Raw genomic sequence first — 13,761 nt, 5'->3', positions numbered from 1 at the left:
TTATTTCTTTATTTTGGCTTTGGATCTCCTCTGTGCTAACCCCAGATGCTTTTATTTTGCTTGTAACCTTTAAGCTGAACCTCAAGAGAGCTATCTTGATGCTTAATTTTTGTAATTGTTTGTTTTAAGATCTAGCAAAAAGCCTAAGTTCCAAATATATTTCCTTTCTTTTTGTTTTTAATAAATTTTACCTTTTTTAAGACCAGGATTGGATTTTTGGTCCCAAAGAGGTATGTGCATATGTTGTTTGATTAGCTGGTAGCAACAGCTAATTTCCTTTATTTTCTTTCTCAGCTCTTCTTTGAAGGGGGAGGTGAAAGGTCTTCAGGGTACCCCACAAGGTGGAATTTCCAAATGCTCCTTCCTGGGTCCAAGGGTTTTTTTGCATTTGGGTGGTGGCAGCGTTTACCAAGCCAAGGTCAGAGAAAAGCTGTAACCTTGGGAGTTTAATACAAACCTGGAGTGGCAAGTATTAATTTTTAAAATCCTTGCGAGCCCCCACCTTCTGTACTCAGTGACAGAGTGAGGATTCAGCCTTGACACGTGTACACACTATAGTCAATGATTCTAGCTAATGTAAGCAGTGAACTGTTTTTTGTTGATTTTTTCCTGTCAGTCTGAAGAATCTGTGTGTGTTTGAAACATGTAGAGGCCATCAACCCTGGATTTAGTTGTGAATTATTTTGGGTGGAAAATACTGTAATTGAAAGAAATCTCATAAACAAAAATATGTGCTTTTTGCTAGATTTTTTTCCGTTAGCCATAGATGTTACGTTAGTTTCTAAAGTTAGTAGGGATTAGAAGAAGCTTGCTTCGTACAAGTAGTTTTTACAGCTATTAATCAAAAAGACACCTGGTATACAGTCCTACAATTTTATGCCAATAAAGTTGGGAGCTATATTGCAGAAGTCTGCCCAGAGGAAGTACTCTTCTATCAGGGCTGGGCTGTGGATGTCTGGCATGCCCAGTCAGCTGCTGAGTTGTGACTGGGGACAATAGCAGGGCAAGCAAGGTCAGAAAGCCGGGAAGTCAGGGTTGGGCACTAGCATGTCAGAGTTGAACCAGGTCAGGATACCAAGAAGTCAGGGCTGGGTGCCAGGTTACAGATAACAGTCCAGTAGTGAAGTCAAGGACAGATTAGGGTCAGAGGCTGGAGTCTAGGGTCTGTCGCAAACAGGGTCTGGAACAGAAGTAAGCAGGCAGGCAGTCTTGTTGTTGCTCAGACAGCTCACCATCATGGCTTCCTAATTTATATACTGGTATTGGCCAGTCAGTGAGCTGGGAGTGGCCTCTGCTTAGGCCCTGTTCGTGGTACTTCCTGCTGAGCCTATCTTTGCAGGGTCCTCCTATGCACACCTACCTCTAATGGCAATGCGGAGGCGTCAGTGGCCCAGAACCCCAGTGGGCTCAGATTCTAGCCCTACAAGTTCTTACATACATATACTAATTGTGAGAGGCCCCAGGGTACAATTTGGACTGTTGAATCATTGTGCCCCCTTAACTCTCCAGTCTGGTGTGTCCTATGCCCTGCTTTGCAGTGTGAGCTGCCACTTGGCCCACTCACCCCTGCTTCTAGTGTGCAAGTCACCCCCAGACAACTACTAGAGTGCTATGCTCAGCCACTCTTGAATTACACATAAGGCGACACCTGCATATCCCTCAGCCCCAGCTTTGCACGGCACCCCAGAAACGTGCGTCTTACACTGCTCAAGACCTCGTTGATCAGAGTAAGCTCATTAGTTTGTCATTCCATCAAAGGGTATGAATATGCACCAGCCCTTGTAACCGGAATAGATTCCCCAAACTTAGGTCAAAAGCACACTGGCTTAGAGAAAACATAAAATAAGTATATTAACACAGAAATACAGATTTTAATTGATAAGTGGTATAGAATTGGTTACAAAAGGAAATAAAAGGTAAAATCACATCTAATTCCTAAACTTTATCAAGCTAAGTTAAGTTTGAAGTAACAAGGTTTCTCTTGCCCAATTGCTTACAGCAGTCTGTGCTAACTGGAAAGCTTTTCCAGTTAGGACCACTCCCCCCAGTCCAAATGTTCCTTTGTCTTCCAGATGATCTTGTTGCCTTCAGAATAGGTAGGGAAGGAGAGGTGGTCTGGGGCCTTTGTTCCCCCTTTTTTATCTTGACTCTTTTTACTGGAAAAGTCCTTGCTGCGTCATGGGGTCAGGCAGCTCCATGGTTTACATGCTCGAGCAACTATCTTTCATGTGAATTATAAATTTCTTGTTAACAACTCCTCCCCTGCTAGTGAATGGCCGGTGATGGTTGCTTTACACCTGGCTGGGTGTTGGTCACTCTTTTGTTGCCACTGAAGAGCGAGTCTGTGGACATTGCGCAGACTCCTGTTTCAGTAGCAAACATACAACAAAATTTCATGACTTCATGTACCATGATACACAGATTTTAACAGGACAGTGATGTTCAAAAGACCATAACTTTTCCAATGATACCTCACAAGGCATGCTTTGTACAAATAGATCATAACCATATACAAGTGGTGAGTATGGGGGTACAGGGTATTATTTTGAGGTACACTGTGTCGCACTAATAGACAAGGTCACAACAAATATTTTACAATGAGGTACTAGTATATGTCAGATCACAGGAGGCATTATTGCATGAACTGCCTCATTGGGTTCTAGAAGTCAGTAGTTAGCTCTTGCAATTCTGAGAGTAGGTATCCATAAAAGACCGTTCTCCCAAGGAAGACCATTTCTGAAAAGCAAATGATAAAATCAATTTCTGTATAAATTTTATTAAACGTTGGAGATGACCTAAAACTGTGCTGTGGTGCTAATCAGCTGAGACTAATCAGATAATGCTGTCTACAGGGTTATGTGAAAATTGAAAGCTGTGGGACTGATAGTCTCCAGGAGGACTGACCCACTGTACATATCACACTCAGTACTAAGATGACACCATTGAGAACTAATTACAAACTACAAATAAGAAAATGAAATCTGATTTGGCAGAACCTGTAATAAGGATTGGTTATAGGATGCAGAGAAAAACAATGTATTGATTTTAAATATTTGAGTTAGAATAATCAGGAATTGACTCTAACCAAAAAAAAAAAAAAAAATATGAATGTCATTTTTTAATATTACAAGCACTGTTAAAACATGCAGGCACATATCTGAGCCATACTCTCAAGGTTGGTAAACCCAAATTTTGACAAGCGCAATGATTTTTCTTATTTGTTTGCAAATGTCTGTGATACTTTATGGAGCAAATACAACCCCAATCTCTGCAATAGTGGAGGTCCCCTTAACAGCAGAATCAGTGATACAAAGAGACAGTTGGATAGTGGGCATGGAGCCCAGCTCTTAGAGGCTCTGTATGTGACTGCATGGAAGACATGGCCAGAAGATCTGCTGCTTCATGGATCTTTCTGTCTTCTCCTTACCGCAGAATGCGTTAGGATTGTGTTTTTGGGCTGAAGTGGCCTCCATGCGTTAGATTCAATTCCACTGCCATTCCAAGGAGATATTCAGTGTTCAAACCACTGGCCTGTGTTTCCCTGGGCTTGCACCTGTATGCCTCATTTTTTAATGCTCTTTTTTTATTAAACTCTGACTACAAAGGGCCAGTTTTTTTTACCAATGTGTCTGTCCCGCGAGGGTTTGTGAACCCAAGCATTATGGCTAGAACACAAAGTGATCCTTCATGTCAATGTCCTTGAATTCCAGGCAATTCACAAAGCTAATGTGCTTTTCTCCCTCACACCATGGACTTGTCATACCACAGGCATCCAAACGAACCACACAACAATCTACTAACAAAACAGACAAGAGAAGGGCACGGTCAATCAGCATTGTCAAGAAGTTATGAACTAGGACTTTTGCATCAAGAAGGGCATTTCTCCCATTGCTGCGCACTGACAAGGTTATTAGAACCAGCTGGCCAATTATCTCATTTGGAGATTTTTTTCAAATCAGATGTGGTCCCTGAAGAACAGTGTACTCAAAATTGTCTTTCGGGTCTGGGGTATTCCTTCAGTTGACCTATTTGCAACAAAAGACAAGAAGAAATGCCATCAGTTCTGTTCGCGAGCAAGTCAAGGTCCAGGCTCATTAACTGATGTTTTTCCCCTGAGGTGGTGACTGAGTCTCATGTACACAATTTCCCTATTCCAACCCACAGGCAACCCTTAAGTTGATTTGCAAGACTACATCAAGATAATTCTTCTAGCTTCAACTTGGGTGAGACAATGCTGGCTCTTGAATCGAGAGGCTGTGAATATCCAACTTCTGTGGCCTCTGCCTCTGCTTTCAGAGCTACTGTCCCAGCAGCATGGATGGATGTTAGACCCAAAAATCCTGTACCTTTATGGCATGGCTATTGAGTGGTTAGGCAGGGAAGCACTGCCCAGTGGCAGTTCAGAAGGTATTGCTTACCAGTAGAAAACGATCCACTTATTTAGCAAAGTGGAAACTGTTTCCAATCTGGTCCACTCCACATACCTCCATCAGAAGCTAAGATTCAGGGAATTTTATAGTACCTGTTATATCTCAAATCCTCATGCCTCTAAGCTACCTGATAGTTCACTTAGCAGTGATCTCAGCAGTTCACCGTCCCATTCAGAGATCAGTTTTTTTCAAACCAGATGGTCTCTGGATTTTTAAAGGGGATTGTTTGACCACCCCCCCCCCCGGTTAAGAACGCGTTGCCACTTTGGGATCTTAGCACTGTATTAACTGCTTTAATGCCCCCTCTTTTGGGGCCAGTGGCCTCTTCCTCTTTGCCTCATCTGTGTTCTTACTGCTATCACATCAGCCAGAAGAGTGGATGAGCTACAGGCTCTCATGGCAGGGTTTTTCAAATACAGTGTTTTTCAAACAAAAGTAGCTTTGAAGCCCCAACTGAAGTTTTTAATTAGGTGATATATGCTTTTAATTTGAATATACTTACTGTTTTTGTTTGTTTTTTCCCAAAACCATATTCATATGAGGACAAAACATCTACATTGTATGTAATGAGAGCATTATCCTTTTATCTGAACAAGACTAAGCCTTCCAGGCTGTCTCCTTAACTATTTTGTTCCTTACATTATCAGAATGAGTGGTCAAGGAGTAAACACAGACAATTTCTAGATAAATTATGCCCCGTATTACCACAGTTTATGGGGTAGTGAAAGCTTTTCTTCCACAGACTATTGGCTTGTACAACAAGAGCTCATACTGCACATGTGTAGGACTGCTCCCTGATCCTCGATGCATGCCTTCACTCATCATTACACCGTCAAAACTGTACTGAGATATGGTGCAAATTTTGGGAAGGCTGTTTTGCAGTCACTATTTAAGTAGACTCCAAGACCCACCTCCCAATGGTAGTGCTTGTAAGTCACCTGAGTGGAATGCACACAAAGAAGAAAAAAGTTACTTACCTGTATTATAACTGTTCTTCGAGACATTGTTGTACAAGAGTATTCCATGACCCATCCTCCACCTGTTTTTCCATGTTGTAGCGCAAAGGAACTGAGGGAAGTCAGGATGACGCCACCAGTATATAGCCTTGGGAGGGGACAGGAGAATGTACTGCCCCGATGGGTACTTCTGCAGAAAACTCTCCAGCTCCAGTGTGCTGGGCACGTGCACACCGGAATGGAATACACATGTGCAACAATATCTCAAAGATAAAAGTTACAACACAGGTAAGTAGCTGTTTTTTATAGCATCATGGACCTCCAATGCCTGTCTGTTAGCAGTGTTAATAGTGCCTGTGCTGTCAGAGAGAGAAGGCCAGAGGGGGAGCAGGTGGGGAGCTCCATCCCCAACTGCTTTAAAAGTGTAGTAAAATTACTACCAAGAATTGGACGGGGACAGGAGGAGCCACTTCATCCACGTCCCTGGGAAAGCAGATACTGTTTAGGACACCTATGCTTTGGGTGTCCCTAAACCTCCAACTGCCAGAAGCTGGGACTGGACAATAGGGGGTGAATTACTTGAAATTGCTCTACTCTGTTCGTTCCCTCTGAAACATCGGGCACTGACCACTGTCAAAATACAGGATACTGGGCTAGGTGGACTACTGCTCTCACGCATTATGGCCATTCTTATGCTCTTGTAATAGAGGCTAAATATTTGGGAACCATATATCCTCTAAGCTGACTGGGTGTTGCAGGAATTTCCGTGTAGAGTGAAGTGTATCCTTTCCCCCCACAACAAGATCTGGAGCAGGGACACATTCCATCATAATAAATTGGTTAGTCTCTAAGGTGCCACAAGTCCTCCTTTTCTTTTTGCGAATACAGACTAACACGGCTGTTACTCTGAAACATTCCATCATCACAAAGTCAGGCTCAGGAATGAGTGCCATGTCAGTGTAGCAGAATTAGCGCTGAGAGAGAGGAGTTGTCATTGTTGCTCAGAGTCTGAGTAAAGCGCCATATAAGACACGACCTTGAAACATTATTGATAGTAGCTGTGTGGTCCAGCCATGATGGTAGTTTAGTGATAAATTTTATTTGACAACATAATTGACACTGAGGCTGGGTTGTCAGATCAAAAAGGAGAATTTTCTATTTCCTGGCAAACTTACATATACTATTCACTTATTGGAATGATGACTAAGGAAGAAAAATATTCTTATGAATTTTTCTCAGTGTAACTAAGGCCATGTCTACATAGCAAGTTACTGCATAACAAGCCAGCACCAGCTTGCTGTGCAGTAATCACCTCTGGGAGCATTGCTACAGCACACTGAAATGTGCAGTAATCCGTAATCCTCTGAAATACAGTAGTTTAATATATACAATAGCTTAATTCCCTAAAGGCCACGTTACTTCTGAAGGAGAACATCCACATGGAGGTTTGAGGCACTTTAATTTATGCCATTAACACCTTTAGTTTATTCACCTTTCCTTTCCTGAGAGTCCCTGTGTAGACAAGACCTGATTTTTCGGGTCTTTTCATGCCCAAAATGGCTACAGACCCGGGGGGGCGAGTTGTATGGGCCCATGGTGCCCGGGCTCCAGCAATATTCAGGGCCCGGGGCCTGGCTCCACCAATGTTTGGGCCCGGGTCTCTCCCCTGGCCCCGCCTGCTGCCCCTACGCACCTCCCCCTGGCCCCGGAGTTCCCTGCCTCTCCACTGCAGCTCCCTGCTGCCTCTGCTCTGCTGGCTCCTGGCATCAGCTGCCATCACAGGATCCTAGTGCACCCAACCCCTAGTGCCAGGGCAGGCTGACCCTGACCCTGCCCTTTCCCCTCGGACCCTTCCTTTTTCTGGCGGGACACTCCACCAGCACAGGGGCCCCCCCGCCCGCAGTCACTGCTCCTGTCCCACGCTGGGCAAGGGGCAGCCCCATCCCCCACCCCCAGTGAGTCTACAGCGAGGGGCAGCAGCAGGGGAGGAGGCGCACATGTGATGGCAGCCCCATGCCCCAGTACCCACCACAGGGGAGGCGAGGGGGCTTCCTGTACCTGAGAGGGGCCCTAGGAGCTCGTGCAGTGACAGTGGTGTGGGGTGAGTGTGTTGCCAGGGGGATGCAAGGGGGCCCCTCCCTCAGAGCTCGCTGCTGGTGGTGGGGAGAGGGCTGAGGGGAGTCTTCCTCTCTGGCCCCAGCCCCGGGGCAGCCTGCCTGCACCCCAATCCCATCCCCAGCCCTGCCCCACCCCAATCCTCTGCCCTAGCCCTGAGCCTCTCCCATACCCGAAACCCCTCATCCCTAGCCAGAGCCCTCATCCCCCCACACCCTAACTCTCTGCCCCAGACCTGAGCCCCTCCTGCATCATGAACCCCTCATCTCCAGCCCTCACCACACAGCCCTCACCACACATCCCCAGCCTCACCCCTGCACCCCCTTCCTCTGCATCCCTTCCCACCCCCAAAATCCCTCCCAGAGCCTGCACCCCTCACGCCCGCCTGCACCCAAACGCCGTCCCAGAGCCTGCACCCCCGCCCCCTTCCTACATACCCTATCCTGCCCCCAACTCCCTCCCAGAGCCTGCACCCCTCACCCCCTGCCCCAGCCTGGAGCCTGCATCCAGCACCCAAACTCCACCTCAGAGCCTGCATCCCAGACTCCCTCCCAGAGCCCAATCTCTCACCCCTTCTGCACCCAAACTCCTTCCCAGAGACTGCACCCTAGACCTTCTCCCCCAACCCAAACTCCCTCCCAGAGCCTTAGGCAGGTGGGGGGCGGAGTTTGGGGGGGGCGGGTTCTGAGCACCACCAAAATTTCTACAAACCTGCCACCCCTGCTACAGATAGTGGCTTCTTTGCAGTACTTTTTGTGGGGGAGGGGGAATTGCAGGCCCTATCTACTACCTCACTCTTGGTTCTGCATTTCTTTGGAATCGATTCTCTTCTCTCCAAGGTGCCCAACAGCAGTTGTCCACAAGCCAACAGTGTACATCCAGTTATTTCAAAGGGGCACCATCAACTTGAAAGTCACATTTCTGTGAGGGAGTGGTCTGCCTGCCACAGATCCTATCACCCAAAATTATTAAAGCTGAAAGAAGTCAGCAATAAAAAAAATTCAGGGTGTTTATTTTGTGCATTTGACAGCAATTTCTGTAGTCATCTTTTCCTTTGCTGGAAAGACCCTTTAAACATCAACAAGGGAGTTGAAAAACATAGTTTTTCAAGAAAGGAAATATTAGGATATCTGTTTAAACAGTGCTCTATCAGAAAATGGATATTAAAAAATTAGCCAATTTTAAAATCATTCAAGTTGATAGTATCCCTTTAAATAAGTCAGTGTCCTGATATTCCAATATGCTGTACGCTCACAAGTCCCATTGACATGCTTCTGAACATTAGGCCACAAATTTATTTGGCATAGGATAGAAAATAAAATTAATTCACAATTACTTATTTTCTTATTGTATCTAACCAAAATTACAATAGAAGTACCTCTTCTTTCTTATCTGCGATAGGCTCACAACTTGGATTGCAAAGTATGAAAGTGTTGCATAGATAGTAAATAAAAATAGTTTCTCTCAGCCTAAAAGCTTTTAGGATTTCTCCCAGCCTGTCTGACTGACAGTTTAAGTGTGTCTTTAGAAATCTGTGTGTATCATGTCTCAAGATGGCTGGGTGTCTCCTTTTCCACTCCTTGGTATCCTATTCCCTTTGATCTGGAAATGCAGCGTTTACGAGGATTCAGATAGCCAGTTGTGAAGGAGCCACATTGTCCTTTTAGACAGGTTTCAGAGTAGCAGCACTGTTAGTCTGTATTCGCAAAAAGAAAAGGAGTACTTGTGGCACCTTAGAGACTAACAAATTTATTTGAGCATAAGCTTTTGTGAGCTACAGCCACAAGTATTCCTTTTCTTATTGTCCTTTTAGTCCTTACACAGTAATTGTGTGTTTATTTCTGCAGTTCAGCCATGGTTGATAACTGATATATAATATAGGTGTTTTTCCTTATATTGTTTTCTGTTAGTTTTACATCTTTAGTCTTTACTTGAGTCCTGATTTGCATTTAATAAAAAGGGTTTCTTTGCTTCCCTGCAAAGGCGTTTAATCGAAGAGAAGGCAACCAGCAGAGGTTCACATAACATTTCATTAGCCCCTCTGATTGTTTTTGACACCTCTTTGAAAGAGTGCTTCATTACCATGCAAATAGAACTAGCCTCTGTTCCCAGACTAATTGTCATCTAACATAATATAAAGAACACAGTGATACATTTCACAAGTTTTTGGACAGCAAGATACTGACCATCACAGACATGTTTTCTAGTAAAATACAGTCTCATAGTCAAACAAGGTGCAGAAAATTTGCATTCTTTGCAAACATAGTTGCCTGTTCATTGCAGCTATATGATGACAAGCTTAGAAAAAAGATAGCAGTAATAAGAAGTATATTCTTCTCACATCACCAGCCCATAATAGAAGAGTTGTTTCACCCAGTAGACAGGTCAATCAAGTGTGCTGGTGCCATGGTTTCCCTCAGAGTCCCTTATCTTTCTCCAGTTTTCCAAGAGTTTAGACAAGTTCTGCTTTGCCAAAAAAAAACAACATGGTGAATCTTGATTAAAAGTAGTATTAAAGGGCTTCAGATGGAAACCCCTCAACCCTCCCAGCACAATCAGACTTTCCTGCAAAGGACTTGGAATACCTCTTCAGAGAGGTGTTATGCGTATTGGAGCTCAAAACAGGAAATCTCCTAGGGATCAGCCTCCTAGGCTGTAGCATTCCTTGGCCAGTTGGTACAATTTGTGGATTGTTTTGAGATAACAGGTTTTGCATCCAGTTGAGATCAAGAATCCTTGATGATGTCTTCTATGTCTGAATGGTACATTATATCAACCAATAAAGAAGTCTCTGTATCTTGAGCAGGAAAAATAAGGAGCGTCAAAAGTGCATCTCTGGCATGAAAATTACTTACTAGGTTACCAAAAAAAAAAAAGACTTTTCATCCACCAGTGTTACCCATCTAACAGGAGAACAGAAGCAAAGTGGACTGGCCCAGTCACCAGAATTTTCTCCTACAAAAGTGGTTGTTGAACCCCAGAATTCTTCATTGTGTTTTCAAGACGTGGAGTTCTTTCAACATGGATCTGTTTGCAATGGGGAAGCAAGCTCAAGAAATGTTGCAGTCAGTTAAAGGAAGTAAGGGTCTGGAAAACAGGGATTTTTCCATTCTCTGGATAGAACACTTAAAGTATACTCGTCCTCCTCGATCCTTCATCTCTGAGGTGCCATGAAAAGTGATAGTGGCTATGATGCATGATTCTTTCCATGTTCCATGAGGACCAGAACATTTACCTTTTCTCCTTTTACCTGAATCCAGCCTTGGGCACAGTCAATTTTTGGCACTTGCCAGACTTGGTCAGCATTTTATATTACTGGCACCCAGGAATTTAGGACAGTCAATAGGACAGAGCTGGTAATGCCACCATATAGTTAAAGTTGTCTGACACTTCCAGTTATAAGAATCTGTTTTCAATTTCATATTATTTTGCCAAACTTTAACTATTCAGGCTGAAATTTTCCATGCCAAGTTTCAGCAAAAATGGTTCAGCCATTTCCAAGAAATGCAATTAGGGAAAAATACTTTGCCCATCTTAAAATATTTCTCATAACCATTCAGTTTAGAAACTCTAGCACCTCCATGCTTTGAAGTAATTACTTGAAATTTGGCAGGACGGTTGAGTTGGTTTCAGGAATATGCCTATGGGTGTTCCCGCAAAAAATTGCCCAAATTTGGCCAAGTTATCTCAAAAAATTCAATTTGTATATGCTCAGCAGAGGCTTGTTAGTGCGTGGCAGGTACATTCTGTAAAAAATTCATCAGCACTGAGCATGCTGCAGCCCAGGATTTCAGGGGTCTGAGCAGGACTTTTCTTGCAGTTGCTGCTTCCAGTTATTGTGGGCTGCTGTGGTACTGTGGATCTGAGTTGTCTCTCCTGAGCTCTCAGTGCTCCATTGCTGGTTCCCAGACAGTGTGGAGGAGGAATGTCCCCTCTGCATTTGGGTTGGTAAGAGCTGACCCTTGAAGGAATGGGGGTGGAGAGAGTATATGAAGATAAGCAATGAAACTTGAACTGGCTAGGCAAGGGGTTTTGGGGACATTGGGAGACAGGATGAGAGGGAGACTGACTGGCTAGGGAAAGAGACTGTGACATGGAGCCAGAGTCGAGAACTGAGATGAGGAGCCTGGGGAGAGAGATTAGAACGAGAAATTGGGGTGGAGGGAAAGTGAAGTCAGGAAGCCCATAGAGGAAGACTGGGATGAAGAGCTGGGGGGTGGGTGGGTAGTTAGGTTGGTAGACTGGGACCAGTTAAGCGATGAGATGGACTAGACCAAAGAGCTAGGGGCAGGCGTGGGGAGGAGACAGGACTGGCACATAGGGTAGGTGAGAGGGGATGGAGAAGAAGGGGGTCAGGTCTGAGGGGAACGAGGACTGAAAGGTCTATAGCCTCTAGAGCCTATGCCTTTCAGAACCTGGAATGGAAAGCAAGATTCCTTAGTCAAAACAGTCATCTGCTGCTAGCAAGTAACTGTGAAACCCATTGCAAAGTATGTATCTCATTCCTCTCTACTGCTGGTCCATGTAGACAAAGACAGCCTACTACTGCTATCAGTTATTCAACTACAATTCATGGGAATATGATGTCACATGATGGAATTCGTTTTTTCAGTTTACTTGTTTTTTAAACTCGGAAAATTACATCAAAAAACCTATGTCTTATGGAAAGAAATAGTTTGTGACAGTATAATCATAGACTAATGTAATGCGAATACATAAGGAGACCAAATGAAGGTTGCACAGACAAACCTAATTCTGGCATTTTCTAATTTTTGAGTGCTTGACATTGCAACCGTAATATTCTTCTAATGTAGTTTTTTGATTCATAAATAAAATGAAGGAAGTTTACATTGCAAATGAGTTGCTATGGACACTTAGGTCTTTTGGAACTCACTCAGCTGGAGGCATAGTGATTTACTGAGCTAAGGATAATTAAGGATATGATTTGGTTACAGAGACTTTAACAGATTTCCATGACTTCTTCAGCTTGAGCCTCGGGGTGGGCGGGACTCGGACTTCAGCATCAGCCCCACCATGACTATACCCTCATTTTTTTTCCCATGACTGTTCCATGTATTTTGCTTACTTTTACTGTGACAAAATTGTCTCCATAATGATCATCCTTCTGTCTTGTTGCACGTTTATCAGGCTCTGTAGAGTAGATTTTAGTGCCTTCTTGAATGTGACATTCCAAAGACGAATCCTGAGTGCTTGGGATCCAGTATGTCTGAGACCTTCTCCAGCTTGTCCCCCCAGTGAAGATTTGGGGAGTTGTTCAGCATACACCATTTATTCCAAATGGTAATGCTGTGTGCTGGGCTGGGAATAGCTCAACAGAAATCTATCCCAACTACCTGGTTGGAAAATGTGGCTTTTATGAAACTAGTTTTTCAGAAATAATGTTTTAGATAGCTCAATACGTTTTGATTGGAGCTTAACTAGGAGAGGGCTTTTGAGGAGGCAACTGGGATGACCTAATCCTGCTTGACAGAAATTTAGGAAGCCTGTCTGTGTGTTCTAGATTGGGCAAAGATGGTTATAAAAAATATGATTTTGAGGTATGGAAGTAAAAAAAAAAAATTACGATGTTTTGCTTTGCTTTCCTTTGTGTTTTTTTTTCCTTTGTCAATTGCAAATTCGCCTTTGGGCTTATTGCAATATTAACATGCAAAAGACTCTCTAAGACGGGGTGGGCAAATTTTTTGTCCCAAGGGCCACATCTGGGTGGGAAAATTGCATGCAGGGCCATGAATGTAGGGCTGGGGGAAGGGGTTGGGGTGCGGGAGGGAGTGCAGGGTGTGGGAGGGGGTGTGGTGTGCAGGAAGGGGCTCAGGGCAAGGGGTTGGGGCAGAGGAGGGGTGCGGAGTGTACAAGGGGGCTCAGGGCAGGGTGTTGGGGCGCCGGAGGGGTGTGGCACCAGGCTCAGGGCAGGGTGTTGGGGCGCAGGAGGGGTATGGGGTGTGGGCTGCAGCCCGGTGCTGCTTACCTGGAGTGGCCCTGGGGTGGCAGCAGGGCTCAGGCAGACTGCCTGCCTGCCCTGGCCCCGCACCACTCCTGGAAGCAGCCAGCACCACGTCCTTGCAGCCCTGGTGGAGGGAGGGCAGAGAGCTCCGTGCGCTGTCCTTGCCTGCAGGCACTGCACCCCGCAGCTCCCATTGCCCACGGTCCCCATTCTCGGCCAATGGGAGCTGCAGGGGGTGGTGCCTGCAGGTGAGAGCAACACATGTCCCTCTCTCTCCCCCCTTCCCCCCCCCCCCCCC

General features: G+C 44.9%; 1 protein-coding gene across 5 annotated transcripts in view; it reads left to right on the top strand.

Moving 5' to 3' along the window:
- The window catches only part of WDSUB1 (WD repeat, sterile alpha motif and U-box domain containing 1), a 75,567-nt gene that overhangs the window by 43,687 nt on the left and 18,119 nt on the right, over positions 1-13,761 (top strand). The window lies entirely within an intron of this gene.

Source organism: Lepidochelys olivacea (genome assembly GCF_965140295.1).
Source record: "Lepidochelys olivacea isolate rLepOli2 genome assembly, chromosome: 11".
NCBI lineage: Eukaryota > Metazoa > Chordata > Testudines > Cheloniidae > Lepidochelys > Lepidochelys olivacea.
This window is presented reverse-complemented; position numbering and strand designations above follow the sequence as displayed.